Raw genomic sequence first — 15,481 nt, 5'->3', positions numbered from 1 at the left:
AAATGCACATTTAACATACACCCATTTTGGGAAAATTTTACAAACCCTATCTATGTGGGTGGGTCGCGATAAAAAAAAAATGCTATCAAGAACCCAAATGCAAATCAACAACAGTTACACATACCTTCCCTGGCTTCGATGTTGTGAAAGTTGTGTTTTCTATCCCTCCAGACACTCCAAACCACGAAGAACACGTTGGTCTCACCACAGGTCTCTCTCTCAAAAAGTTTTTGAGTTTTGGGTCTTTTGATTTGCGTTATGTTGTATTTTGGGGATAAGAGGTTTTTTTTTTTGGTAACAGCTGGGCTTGAGGTAGGTTACGGAGATTGAAGGAAATATACCACAGGTGGGTTAAATGACACTTTTCAAACCACGAATAGGCAAGGTGATTTTTGCCCAAACTACATGTGGGTTATGTGTAATTACCCCTAAATTTAAATTGGTTTGGAACTAAACTTTTTCATTTAAGTTTTCCTTTTTGATGTGTGCAGCATCATCTAGGGTCAGAAACGGCAAACGTGAACGATGTCCTGATTCTTAATAGATAGTCGAGCAAACCAAGTTGGAGCAAGTGCCCTTCCTTTTCTTTTTTCTGGTCCATGAAAGCAATTGTTGGATATAAGTTTTCACAATCACTTTCCAATCTTGGAAGGCCAAGCATTGAATCAAAATGGGGACAATATATAAAAGACCTATAAATATTTGACGTAGAAAGGACACCTAACGTCACATCTCATGAGTTCTCACTCCTATACTTTCTTAATAAAAATACCGTAGGTTGGATCCCAATTCCCAATAATACCGGGAGTTGAGAAAAATAAACAAAGGTTTTTAAAGGCTTAGGATCCATTTGGAATTCACTTATTTTGCTGAAATTGAAAACTTTTTGCTGAAAATACTGTAAATAAAAGTAAAAGTTAGTTGCAATAGTATAGCGAGATCCATGAATAGTACCAAAAAGTGTAGTGAGACTTATAAATAGTAGCAAAAATAATCTGAATAACAAAATAAGTTGGCAAAAATAATCTTTAACAAACAGACACTTAAGATAGATAACCTTCCCTTATTCTAATCATGCATCTTGTAATTCAATCTCATTACCAATCATTATGCCCGTAATGATATGTGATAGCCGATAATTGTACTACTGCTAGAACCCAATGATACGTAAAACCTGGTTGTTAAGGATGATTTTTTTTAGCTCCTAATATATATCTTCTTATTATAATCTAAATTCAAAACAATTATATATTTTGCTCATATATTATTATGTAAACTCCTACCCAACCAGCTTCCAATATTTGTTAGGCTGATGAATAATTTTATTGAGAAGAGAAGACACCATTGAGAGAGAGAGAGAGAGAGAGAGAGATTAGTCATAAGTTAACATCATATCTTTGGGACATGTTGGCATCATATCTTTCTCTTTCTTTCATTCTAATTTGGTAGGTAACATCAAATTCTAGCATCTTAGAGCTTCCGCATCAATTGATGCATAATTTTTGCCATTTTGCAAGAAAAAAAAATGTTTTTTCTATTTTACACACCCATTTTTACAAAACATCAACAGTAGTTTGTCTATTCTACACATTTATTCAATAAAATATTCTAAATCCATCCACCATTAACCTGATCAATACCCAACCACCATCAATGATCAAAACCCAACCCTCCATCATCAACCCACACAGCTACCATCATCAAGTCAACCTCCATCATCAACCCATCCATCAAAATCCCAGCCACCATCAACCCCATCAATACCTACTCATCAAAACCATCAAAACTCACGGATCAAAATCATCAAAACCCACTCATCAAAATCATCAAATCCAATAGTCAAAACCATCAAACAAAGAAAAAGGATAGTGTGAAAGACCGCGCCCTTGGCCCGTTTTTTATGGTGTGTTGGGCCAAACTCACGTGAATGGGTGGAGTCATGTTATTATTTCTCAAAATGGAGGTTCAATTGATTATATTTTCCCCTTTAGATTAAGGTTTTTACAATAGAGTCGTCACTTATTTAATTGTTGGAATAAATAAGAAAACCATAATTGAAAAATTCCTCATTTTATTAATTTGAAATTGAATTTACATTGATCATAGGAAATTACATGGCTTTGGTCCTAGATACAATCTAAGATAAAGTACATAACTTTGTTTCTTAGTTACAATCTAGAAATTGAAAATTATAAGGATAAACATTGATCTATCAACCCTTGATCTAAGCTTAGAGGTTATGTTACAAGATGATAGGCACCCATCTTGCCTGGTGAGACCAATCTTTTAAATTATGGTGGCCAACATTCATATCACATCATCCAATATGTTATTAATCAATTTGCATGTTGAATTTAATGCGTGTGCATGTGATAAACTCTAATTCAATTTATTAAGCATTGTATTTGGATTTGAAAAATAAATTCTAGTGAATGTGTGTGGATGGTGATATTCTAGATTTAAGGATTTGAAAGAATTATTAAACAAACATCTTTTTCACGTTTTTGATGTGGATTTAAGATCAAAACTAGTATTATGCATGAACATGTGATGAGCAATTAAGAACATGTGAAGAACACATAAGAATATTCAAACATATTCAATAAAATTTAAATAATTACTATCATACTTTAATCTTAAATTCTCATCATGCAACATAAAAAAACAAGTTAGGAAAAATAATTATACCTTCATGCAAGATTCATACGATGAAGGAGGAAACTCTTGATGAAGGTCCTAAGGGTGACGGAAAAGAAGAGGTAGGAGAGGGAGAGTGAGTCTCACTCAATACCTTGAGTTTCAAGAAGACCAAGATATGACAAGACTATTCTATTTCACTAGAACTCAAGAGAGGAGAAGAGAGGGGGCATTTGTGTGCTTTGAAATGAAGGAGAGGAGAGTTTATATAGTAGTGGTGGAGAAAATATGAATGAAAGTTCATTTAATGAGGGTTGACAAAGAATCATGAACTTAGACCTTATTTTAGCCTTTGGGGAAATCGAGTGCATTAAATGTAGAGATTGGTGGGAGTGAGGAGCAAACAAAATTCGGTTTTCCCGTAACTAGTGTAACAACTTGTAAATCTAATTTCAACAGATCATATCTTACTCAATTCTGATTGGAATTGTTTCATTCTTGTACTCAAATTGAAGCCCCAGGTGTCTAGTTTCTGGAAAAATTAACCTCATTCACAGATTCAAAATATTCTGAGAGATATCAACAAAATGGTGAGCATAGGTCATTTGTTAGAAAATAATTTCAACACAATTAACATTAATAGATTCCAAATTAGTTTTCAATTAACATTAATAGGCTCCAATCACTCCCATTTCATACTTAATTAGTTTTAAATTTACCCTAAGTAAAAGATTATTTTAGAAATTACTCATTGAATAATTAATGTTTGATTATCTAATTAATTAAGTATGTGCAACCTTACCATAAAATGTAGTCTTAGCCAATCAAATTATGACACGCCATTAATCTCAAATTGATTATAATTATAACCAATTAGAATCAATTATTCATAATCACATATAGTTGGACTCAATTTGTGATATTGCATCTCGGCCATTAAAACTTGATTTGATAATAACTTTCAATCTAATGATCCGATTAGGGCTTATGACTAGTCGATTTGATCGTTACAACATTAAAATCATTTTGGTGAAATGAGATTAAGGATCTAATGACCATAATCAAAATGCATATTTTCAAGGTGAAATTACCCTTTTTATCCTCCATGTGAGGTTAAATGCAGATTACAAAATGGGGTGTCAACAGATAGGTGAGAGATCAGGGCGATTTGATGAACCAGAGAAATCCATCAAACAACGAGAACTCTAGATCGGCGAGAGATCGGATGGTTTGATGAGCCAACAAGAAATCCACTAATCAAAACCATCAAACAACGAGAAATCCAAAGACAATATCCACACTTTGATTGGTGGTGGTGGCGAGATCCACGCTTTGATCAGCGAGAGATTAGATGGTTTGATGATTTGATGAAATGAGAAAAAGGGAGAGTGAGGTGAGAGTGAGCAACCAGAGACAAGGAGAAAGAAAAAATTACTAAAATATTAAATGCAAGTGCTACATTAACCGTGCATATATGCACGGTTACTGTAGCAATTGCGCATTTATGCACAATTTTACATCCATTGATGTGGGTGTTTATTGGGTCAAAATGTGTAAAATGAAGGATTTTTTGCATTTTGCAAGATTTTGCATCCACTGATGTGGATGCTCTTATACCATGCCAAATAATGCATATCAATCACCTTTGCAGTGGATGCTTTTATACTATGCCAAATAATGCATATCAATCACCTTTGCATTTTGAAGTTGCTTTTAGAGTTTAATGACCAAATCAGGAGGTTAGAAGTCCACACCAGAACTTTCTAAGCCTTCTTTAATTTCCATTATTATATTTTTGAAAAAAAAAAAAATAGAAACAAACACAAACATAGGGAGAGAGAATTTAATTCTAGCACAAAATCACATCACAAACTCTACTTAAAAGTTATAGCATATAAAATGCATGTGATACACAAAAAATAAAGCTCTTCTTTTGAAATTGTTTTATTCACCGGCGGAACCAAGGAGGCACAATTGCCTCTCATATGTAATTATTATTTTTGGTTGCCACATCAATAAGTAGAAAATTTTGCAATAGAAATGATAGTTATATATATATATATATATATATTTTTTTTTTTTTACTAAGAATCAAAGTCTTTCCTTTTAATTGAAATCCAATATTCCATATACTATATCACATATCATAGCACTTTTTCAATCCAAAGTAAACAATTTTTTCCTCGTCACTTGAAACTCAAAATAGTGGATTCTATATTTTAAAACTTAAGATAATTAAATAAGAAAATTACTATTTTTGTCTTATTTCTTATGGCATTAGATCCCTATTGCTTCCAGCCCTACACTAACCTTTTTTCAATTAATTTATTGACTTTTTGGCTATTTCAAATTTTAGGTTTTTGCTATAAATCCAAAATTTTCAAGTAATTATAAAAAAATACAAAAAGAAAGATTGAATTCTACATATTTTTTTAAAGCAATCAAGACACCAAGTATGCATCTTTCAAAGCATATTGTGATGCTTTTAAAACTTTTACATTGATTTATTTTCCTAATTTATTTAAAATAATCAAATTAACGGGAATGAAAAAATATAAAACGAATTTAAAAATATGTAAAATTGCCAAGGGCAATGAAGTAAATCAAACTAGGTATGGAAAATAAATTACAAATACAATTACAATTTTTATTTTATTTTGTATGAAAATTACATTATTATATTACTCCATTTTTTATTTTTTTATTAATACTGTAGTTGCACGATTTTCCTGGCCCAAATTCGTTTGATCAGGCCCTGGCCCAAAGCGCAACCCACAATAAATATTTGTAGAGGATGGGTCAAAGAACTTGGTCTCAGTGAGTCTGTTCGGTCTGATACATGGAAAGCATTGTTACAAAAAAAAAATCAAAACACCAGAATGGATCTCTCACGTATAAGTTTGTTTCTTTAGTTCCTCATACAGAAATTTTCGTCCCCCTCTTTAAGGGACTCCACTACATTATATAGTTCCCTTCTCTTATCTCAACCTTACACTTGTTGACTATCTAAGCACCTACTTGAGTGGCTGTCCCATCAGACGCCTTCATCTCTCCCCATGTGAGTTGCAGAGGCCAAGGCGATACTGTTCAGGAGTCATTTCCTCATTAATATGGCCAAGTGGGTGGTTGGGGCGCAATTAATGTGGTGGTAGCTCTCCATGGGATATTTTAGATTTTATTCATTTTATATGTTGGGAGGATGAACTGAAGTGGCTGGGGAGAGTTTCTCGTCTGGGCTTCGTGATGTCCGAGGAGGAGTTACTCCTCGGACATGTTTCCCTGGCGTTTATGGGTTTGAGTAATGCTTCATACGTGGTTTCTCTTCGGATAGGACGCTCCTCGGACGGGCCTGAGTTTGGAATAGCCCATTATTTCTGGGCCGGGCCCCACATTAGCCCCTCAAAACTACGGTTTTTATCTCCCTCCGAGGAGGAAAAGACGGGGTTTTGATACTTTGGGAGAGAGTGGAAATAAGGAGAGCGTATGGCGCGCGTGCGGACCGTTACTTCTGACGCGCTGCAATTTACGAGGTGCGACCATTAACTTCTGGAGGCGTTATGTTCCCTCATCCAACGGTGTGGCGTAGATCGAATGGCTATCGTTTTCTTCCGTATTTTTAGGCAGGAGCGATCTTTTCTCTCTCCTCCTGGCTATATAAGACGTCATAGGGGGTCAGTTTCTTCTTTTATCTGCATTTCACAAACCTTTAGAGGCTTCCAGAGAACTCCATCGAACTCCAGAGATACACGGACACTAGCGACCGTTACGCCATCGTAGCCGTCTTTGTGAAGCGTTTCGTCCACGAGAGATTCCCAGGTGCCTCATTGAACGCTTTGTGAAGGTACCAGTACATTTCGTTCATCTTGCTGTTTCAATTTCCTCCTCGGACTCTACTTTCTTTCTCTGAGTCTTTACTTTTGTTCCTCGGTTCAGTTCAGATGGGTAGATTTGAGAAATTAGTTAACACCCCCGCCGCTGTGGAGGCCTTTAGGGCTAAATATCACATTCCCCCGGGGGTTGGGCTGCGGTACTGTCCTCTTGAAGGAATATTGACAGATAGGCGTGCGGGAGAAGTCGTTATCCCCATGATTGCCTTCATAGAGGGAGGGATGACACTTCCCATGCGTAGGATTACAAGGGAGTACTTGTTCAACCATAGGTTGACGCCGTACCAGTGTGCCCCAAATATGTTCAAGATACTAGGCTGTGTAGATGTCTTAAACGAGCGGATGAATCTAGGCCTTACTTGGCACGATGTGGCTTATCTCTATGAATGTCATCGCCTCAGGGATGAGGGGTATTATCTTAAATCCCGGAACGAGGACGTTAGGTTGATCTCTTGTCTCCCAATATCCAATAAGACAGTGAAGAATGATTTCCTTATTGCTTCTGGGGAGTGGTTCGACGGTATTCATTGTCCAACTCGGGCAGGAAACCCAGGTGCGGCGTCTCTAGGATCGGTCCCTTTTGGGATAGGATTTAGCATTGAGGAGTTACACTTTTTGCTTTCTTTATGATTGGAAGATTTCGTGGACTAATCCCCTTTTCCTTGATTGTTTGTAGATAAAATTCACGTCGCCCCTCGGCTAAACTTTGTGAACGTGCCAACGCTGAACTACCTTCTTAGGTCGGAGATCTACGTTTCCGAGGACGGGCAGTTGCGTGCTGCCCACCTGGTTCTGGGCTATCAACCCCTGAGCAGCTCTTTCCAGGCTATTGGTCACGCCATAAGGGTTGGTAGTCCGAGGTTGGCTCGGATTGACGTGTCCAGGGACGGGTTCTTAGCTGAACACGATCTGCCACCAGTTGTGTTGCCCGGTGTTAGAGATCCCTACTTGGCAGAGCAGCTACCTCTGCCAAACGAGCCTGGTGCTGCCGCTCAGGTCGAAGAGGAAGCTGAATCATCTCGTCTTTCACTCGAGACAGAAATAGACGAGTTTTATTTTGAGGAGGAAGTTCAACAGACCCCCCTGGTGGAATTCTCTGATCCCGAAGGAGAGCGGGACCGACATTCTGCAGCTGGTGTTCCTTCCATCGTTCTCTGCTCGGACGATACTTCGGACGAGGAGATAGAGCCCATGGCAGAAAAAGGAAAGACTCTAAAGGAGCTGATGGCCTCCCGAGGGAAAGGCCGGTTGCCGAAGGGACAGTCCTCGAAGGCGCCAACTCCACCACGGGTAAGACCCTCCCTCCTGTGGCTCCTACGGACACCTCAGACCTTGGCCTTAAGGTCAATCCGGACCTAAAGAAGAAAAGGCCGGCCGACACTCCTGAGGAGGGCGAGGTGGTTGCTCAACCGACCAAGCAGCAAAAAACCACTCGCGCGCCAAGGAGCAGAAGGGGCAACTCCTCGGAGAGTCGAGACGAGGAGACTCTTGCGGATGTACGTGTTACCCCGCTTGTATGGGGCCCCAGATTGGAGCTGGATGGGGTGGCCATTCCCTACAATGCTTCGATCCGAGATTACAATCGAGACCGGGCGGGCTACGTGGCCGAAGCCTTAGAGCAGCCCCTACTCCTTCCTCGGGATATGGAGGCTTATAGGCAGTTCTCTCAGCCCGAGATCTTCCTATCCCTTAAAAGGGATCTCGCGATGGTAAGTAATCCTTTTACTGTCTTATTACTTTATTTGACCTTAGATTACAGCAATCTTGTTTCGTTTGTAGATTACCCAGCAGGTATTCGTGGCTGAGGAATTTTGCCGTGGTAACAGTAGTCGGGCTGAGGTCGAGAACCAGGCGCGAGCGGAGGTGGAGAAAACCTTGGGGTCCCTCCAGCACGATTACGCTGAACTCATGGACAAGTTCAAAGAGTCGGAGAACCGGCGCAAGTCTGCAGAAGCTGGTTTAAAGAGTGCTGAGGCCCAGGCGGAGGACCAGCGCAGGAGCTGTTCTCGACCCAGCTTAACCTTGCCACCGAGAAACAGGCAGTGCAGGATCTTAAGACCGCTCTGCAAAGGGTCGAGGGTGAGCTGCGACGGGTCAAAGAGGAGGCCCAACTGATCCGAGAGGCCACAGAGGCTGAGAAGAGTGCTGCACGCCAGCTCGGGGCCGAAGAGACGGAGGCCAGGCTATCCGAGGAGATCCCCGAGGTATGCCGGGAGTATTGCGATATCTCATGGTCTCGTGCCCTTGACGCGGTGGGAGTTCCTGCTGACTCGGCGCTGAGACTGCCCGAGAGCATTTTCTACCCTAAAGAGATCCGAGCGCATCCTGATGGTGTCCAAGTAGCCTCTGAGCAGGATCTGGCGACGCCTGATGCTGTCCTTGTGCCCGATATGGCGAATGATCCCGTCGTAGACTCTACCATCGAGGTTCCGCCTCCTCAGCCCGACCAGAAAGAAGATCCTCCTGCTGAGGCTTAGCCTTCTAGGCTTTTGATCTTTGTACTCTTTACTTTTTGACCGAGAGTCATCCTATTCTACCGCTCTTTTGTAAGGACCTCTCCTTCTAATGTATTCGGAATATTAATATAAAATGTTCGTTTTGCTTACTATAGACGCACGTCAGTAGCGCTCTTCTTTAAACATTTGCAACTATGTAGATACAGATAAACGGTTAAGATAAAAGGGGTTTTTGGGCTGCGCATCTGAGGGTTGCGATGGTGCCCGACTGCGCGTACGTATAAAAATGGTCTCCTTTAAGCAATGGTCTCCCAATCTACCATAAGCAATAATTTCCCCCAAGTCTGTGGCCCGAGGAGCCATGCAGGACTTAGGTTCTGTTTAAAGCTATGAATAGTTGTCTTTAAGTATTAATTTCCCCTTAGTCTGTGGTCCGTGGAGCCCTGCAGGACTAGGTTCTGTTTAAAACTTATATTAGTAATAATTTCCCCCAAGTCTGTGGTCCGAGGAGCCATGTAGGACTTGGGTTCTGTTTAAAACTATGAATAGTTGCCTTAAGTATTAATTTCCCCTTAGTCTGTGGTCCGTGGAGCCATGCAGGACTAGGTTCTGTTTAAAACTTATATTAGTAATAATTTCCCCCAAGTCTGTGGTCCGAGGAGCCATGCAGGACTTGGGTTCTGTTTAAAACTATGAATAGTTGCCTTAAGTATTAATTTCCCCTTAGTCTGTGGTCCGTGGAGCCATGCAGGACTAGGTTCTGTTTAAAACTTATATTAGTAATAATTTCCCCCAAGTCTGTGGTCCGAGGAGCCATGCAGGACTTGGGTTCTGTTTAAAACTATGAATAGTTGCCTTAAGTATTAATTTCCCCTTAGTCTGTGGTCCATGGAGCCATGCAGGACTAGGTTCTGTTTAAAACTTATATTAGTAATAATTTCCCCCAAGTTTGTGGTCCGAGGAGCCATGCAGGACTTGGGTTCTGTTTAAAACTATGAATAGTTGTCAGTAGCCCAGCAAGCAGCGGATAATCATGAAAGAAAACGTATGCTAAGCCATTCTCATTAATAATAATATCTTCTGAGGTTATTTACATTCCATGGTCGAGGTACAGCTTTTTTATCTAAATCTTCTAGGTAGTAGGCGCCTATTCCGGCCACGGATGTGACACGGTATGGTCCTTCCCAATTGGGTCCCAGCTTGCCCCAAGAGGGGTTCTTTGCGCTGCCAAGAATCTTCCTCATTACGAGATCACCTGGCCCCAGAGGCCGTGGTTTGACGTTAGCATCATACCCTTGTCTCAGCTTCTGGTGATAATAGGCCACATGAATCATCGCTTTTTCCCTTCTTTCTTCGGCTAGGTCCAGACTCCGTTCCAATAACTCGTCGTTATCGCTTGGGGTAAACGATCTAGACCTCAGTGTGGGAAAGTTGTTCTCAATCGGGAGCACGGCCTCAGCCCCGTAAGTCATCGAGAAAGGGGTCTCACCGGTCGATCGTCGTGGCGTCGTCCGATAAGTCCATAAGACATGGGGGAGTTCTTCTACCCATCTCCCCTTCGCCTCGTCCAACCTCTTCTTCAGTCCGTGCACTATGACCTTGTTCACGGCTTCGACCTGTCCATTTCCCTGAGGGTAGGCGGGGGTGGAATATCGGTTGATGATTCCAAACTCGCGGCAATACTCCCTAAAGTTTTTACTGTCGAACTGCAGACCATTGTCGGAAATGAGTGTACGTGGGGTCCCGAAGCGGGTGATGATGTTCTTCCAGATGAATTTTTGGGCGTCCACGTCCCTAATGTTGGCCAATGGTTCAGCCTCCACCCATTTAGTGAAGTAGTCCGTTCCGACTATTATGTATCGCTTGTTCCCTGCGGCCTTGGGGAAGGGTCCAACTAGATCAAGGCCCCATTGTGCGAACGGCCATGGACTCGAGAGGGGGTTGAGAACTCCTCCGGGTTGGTGGATATTCGGGGCGAATCTTTGGCACTGATCGCACTTCTTGGCGTATTCTTGGGCCTCTCTCTGCATGTTCGGCCACCAGTACCCCTGGGTAAGTGCCCTGTGTGCCAGCGATCTCCCTCCGGTATGACTTCCACAAATCCCCTCGTGTAACTCCTCAAGCAGAGATTCGGATTCTTCTGGGTGTACGCAGAGTAGGTACGGTCCAGAATAGGAGCGCCGATATAGTTTGTGGTCCTCTGACAGCCAAAACCGAGGAGCATTCCTTCGTATTTTCTCGGCTTCCAATTTCTCTTCCGGCAAGACGTCGTTTTGCAGGAAGTTCTTTATGGGATCCATCCAGCTGTGACTCTTTCTGATCTGGTGGACTCTGGCAGGGCCTCTACTGATGGGACTTGCCTTAGCTAGATCTTCAACCAGGATTACTCGCGGCAGATTATGTGCCGAGGACGTGGCGAGAGTGGCCAGCGAGTCCGCATGGGTGTTGCCACTCCTGGAAATGTGTGTCACATTGAAGGACTCAAAATTCGTCTGCAGCCACCTGACTTGTCCCAGATATTCTTGCATCCTAGTATCTCGGGCTTCCAGCTCACCCATCACCTGTCCGACTACCAGTCTGGAGTCCGAGAACGCTTCTATCATTTTTCCGCCCAACCTTTGAACCATCGTCATCCCTTGTAGTAAGGCTTCGTATTCGGCTTCATTGTTCGTAGCCGAGAATCCGAGCCTTAATGATTTTTCAATGGCAGCACCGTCCGGGGATATTAAAACTATCCCAACTCCTGACCCTCTCTAGTTGGCTGCGCCATCTACGTAGACCTTCCAATGCGTGTTCCTTCCTGTTGAGATCGCACCAACCGACTTCCCATCCATGCCCTTTAATGGAGGATCTGGGCATATATTTTATATCAAAGGCTCCCAAGAGCGCACTCCACATGGCGATCCTTCCTGTATAGTCAGCGCTTCGAAGCACTGCTCGGAGGGGAAGCTGAGTCAGAACGATGACTGTGTGCGCCTGAAAGTAATGAGGAAGTTTTCGGGTTGCATGCACTATTGCCAGGATTGCCTTTTCTAAAGGTAGGTATCACACCTCGGCCTCATGTAGTGATTTGCTCACATAGTACACCGGTCGCTGCACCCCATTATCATCCCGTATCAGTACCAGGCTTACAGCGTGGGGAGCTACGGCGATGTAGGCAAACAGCACCTCATCGGCCTCAGGGCTGGACATGATGGGTGGTCGGGACAGGTAGTCTTTAAGTTGCTGGAAAGCCTGAACGCAATCCTCCGACCATGCAAACTCTTTCCACTTGTTTATCAGGAGGTAGAAAGGCCGACATCGATCCGCTGATCTCGATATGAAACGGTTCAACGCCGCAATCATACCAGTGAGTTTTTGTACTTCCTTCGGATTCCGAGGAGCCTGTAGGCTGTTAATGGCTTTGATTTGATCGGGACTTACTTCTATTCCCCTGTGGGTGACCATATACCCTAGGAATTTCCCAGACCCTACCCCGAATGAACATTTGGAGGCATTCAGCCGCAACCGGTGCTCCCTTAATACGGTGAAGATTGTTCCGAGGTCCGTCACGTGCTCGGACGCCTTTCTACTCTTGACGACCATATCATCTATATAAACCTCAATGATCTTGCCCAGTTGTGGTTCAAACATCCGAGTCATCATTCTTTGGTAGGTTGAGCCTGCGTTCTTTAGGCCAAACGGCATCACCTTGTAATGATAGTTTCCGATGGGCGTCATGAAAGCCGTTTTCTCTTGGTCCTCTAGCGCAAGGGGTATCTGATGATAGCCTTGGAAGGCGTCCAGGAAGCTCATCCGAAGGTGCCCCACGGTTGCATCCACCAATCGATCAATTCGGGGTAGGGGGAATGGGTCCTTTGGGCATGCCTTGTTCAGGTCCGTGAAGTCTACGCAGACCCTCCATTTCCCTGTCTTCTTCTTTACCACCACCGTGTTTGCCAGCCACTCTGGGTAAAAGACCTCTTTGATAGCCCCCGCTCTTTTTAGCTTTGCCACTTCGTCTTTTACGGCACTAGCATGTTCCTTTGAAGGGCGTCGGGGTGGCTGCTTCTTCGGAGTGGAAGAGGGGTTGACGTTCAGGTGGTGACAAATAAGGCTGGGATCGACGCCCGGGGTGTCGTAGGCTTCCCATGCGAACACGTCGACATTTTCTCTAAGAAATCCGACCAGTTCCTCCTTTTCCTGAGAGGGCAACTCCGAGCCGACCAGAAAGAACTTCTCCGGGTCGTCGTTGACAGCGATTTTATCTAAACTTTCACACCCTATCTCCTCAGCCAGTCCGTCGTCCTGCTCTGCCGAGGCGGCTGATTGCTATAGACTTTCAGGGGCCGAGGACTCGGCATGGGGCCGATGTAAGACGGCGGCCACCATACACTGCCTGGACACGGCCTGATCTCCTCGGATCTCTTCCACTTGTCCTTTGGATGGGTATTTCACCTTCTGATGGAGTGTGGAGGTTACTGCTTCCAGGGCGTGGATCCATGGCCTGGCGACTATCGCGGTGTAGGGTGAGTAAACGTCGACGACGATAAAATTCACTTCCACCACCTCCGCCCCAGTCTGTATGGGTAGTCGGATTTGCCCTTTTGGCGTAACCATTCTCCCCTCGAAGCTAAGAAGGGGGGAGTCATAAACTGCCAAATCTTCTGGCTTCAGGTTCAGCCCCTTGTATAGATCAGGGTACATTATCTCTACTGCACTTCCCGAATCCACCAACACCCTTTTCACGTCAAAGCCCCCAATCCTCAGAGTGACCACCAAGGCATCATCGTGGGGTTGAATAGTTCCTCTCTTATCCTCATCCGAGAACCCCAGTATCAAAGAGCTTCCCTTTTTTGACCTTTTGTGTTCCCTCTGCCTGCTCCCGGAGGGGAGCCGATCAACAGCTAACACCCTGGGGATGGGTGGTCCCGTTCTTCCTGGTGCAGCGAAGATGACATGTATTGTCCCGGTGGGTGGTCTTAAGGTTACGTCCTTTCGCGGCTCTTGTGCTGCTTGGCCGGTGTAGCCACTCGACGGGTGCAGCAGGTGACGTAACTTTCCCTCTCGGACCAACTGATCCAGATGATTCCACAGATTCCTGCAGTCCTCAGTAGTGTGCCCATGGTCTTGATGATAGTGGCAGTACAGGTTTTGGTTACGTTTGGAAGGTTCTCCAGCCATCTTTCCCGGCCACCTGAAATAGGGTTCATCTCTTACTTTCTCCAGTACCTGTTGTACGGGCTCTCTGAATATGGCATTCACTGTTTGCAAGTTACTCTGCCCAGCCTGTCGCGCAGAATCTCTCCTCGGCTGACCATGATTGTGCCGTTCCGACCTGAAATCATTTGCTTTGGGGTGGATAACCTTCTCCTTCCCCCTCCCTTGCAGCTGATCTTCCTCCACTCTTTTGTACTTGTCTATCCTATCCCTCAACTGATCAACGTTGGCAACTGGTTTACCAGTGAGGGACTTCCTTAAGCCATGGTCGGTGGGGAGGCCGCTTTTGAATGTGCTGATAGCGACAGCATCGTGGTTATCATCCAGGTCATTATATACTTCCCAGTATCTATCGGAGTATGCTTTCAGAGTCTCTCCCTCGTGCATGGACAAGGACAATAGCGAACCGAGGGGCCTGGGGACTCTGGTGTTGGTGATAAAGCGAGAGCAGAAATCTCGAGTGAGCTGCTTGTAAGAGCTTATGGAATTTGTCTTCAGGCCGTTGAACCACCTCATCGCCATTGATCCCAAGCTGGACGGGAAGATTTTGCACATAAGGGCCTCATTTTGCGAGTAGATCGCCATCTTTTGGTTAAATTGACTCACATGCTCTACCGGGTTTGATCGACCGCTATAAATGGCGAATGCTGGTTGGTTGAACCGTCGAGGTAGCTCAGCCCCTTCAATTCTATACGTGAAGGGGGACCTTGAAACCTGATCCAACGCCTTCTTCATGGCGTCGTTTCCCGAACCCTTACTAGATGCGCTCTCATACTTCCGCACAGGGCGTGGTTCCTTTTCGTAGGTAAAGGTTTCACTTGGGGGGGTCCTTGACCTCCGTCGGTAACTCACATCCTCCGCATTAGAGGACTTGTCTGAGTCTGAAGGAGATCGCCTTCGCTGTGCTCGTCGTAGCTTCCTTTTCAGATCATCTATCTCTCGTTGCATGGCCTGGTGACTATTTCGCTTCTGGGACACGTGACTACCTGTCTGAGTGTGACTCTGGCTTGTCCGGATAATATGCACACTTCCCTCGCGATTTCCCCTGTGGCCTGGATTGACGGGGTCATTTTGCCTCTGGGACTCGGCGGGTTGTGTCTGTTGGGAGTCAGCCTCGTGAGGATTCTCCTGGTGTGGACCTAGTTCTGCCATGCTTAACCGTTGTGCTAACTGATGCTCTAGTTCTTCCCACAGACGGCGCCAATTGTAGTTGCACGATTTTCCTGGCCCAAATTCATTTGATCAGGCCCTGGCCCAAAGCGCAACCCACAATAAATATTTGTAGAGGATGGGTCAAAGAAC

Source organism: Quercus lobata, chromosome 6 (genome assembly GCF_001633185.2).
Source record: "Quercus lobata isolate SW786 chromosome 6, ValleyOak3.0 Primary Assembly, whole genome shotgun sequence".
Lineage (NCBI taxonomy): Eukaryota > Viridiplantae > Streptophyta > Magnoliopsida > Fagales > Fagaceae > Quercus > Quercus lobata.
The sequence above is the reverse complement of the archived record's forward strand: the minus strand, read 5'-3'. Positions refer to the sequence as shown.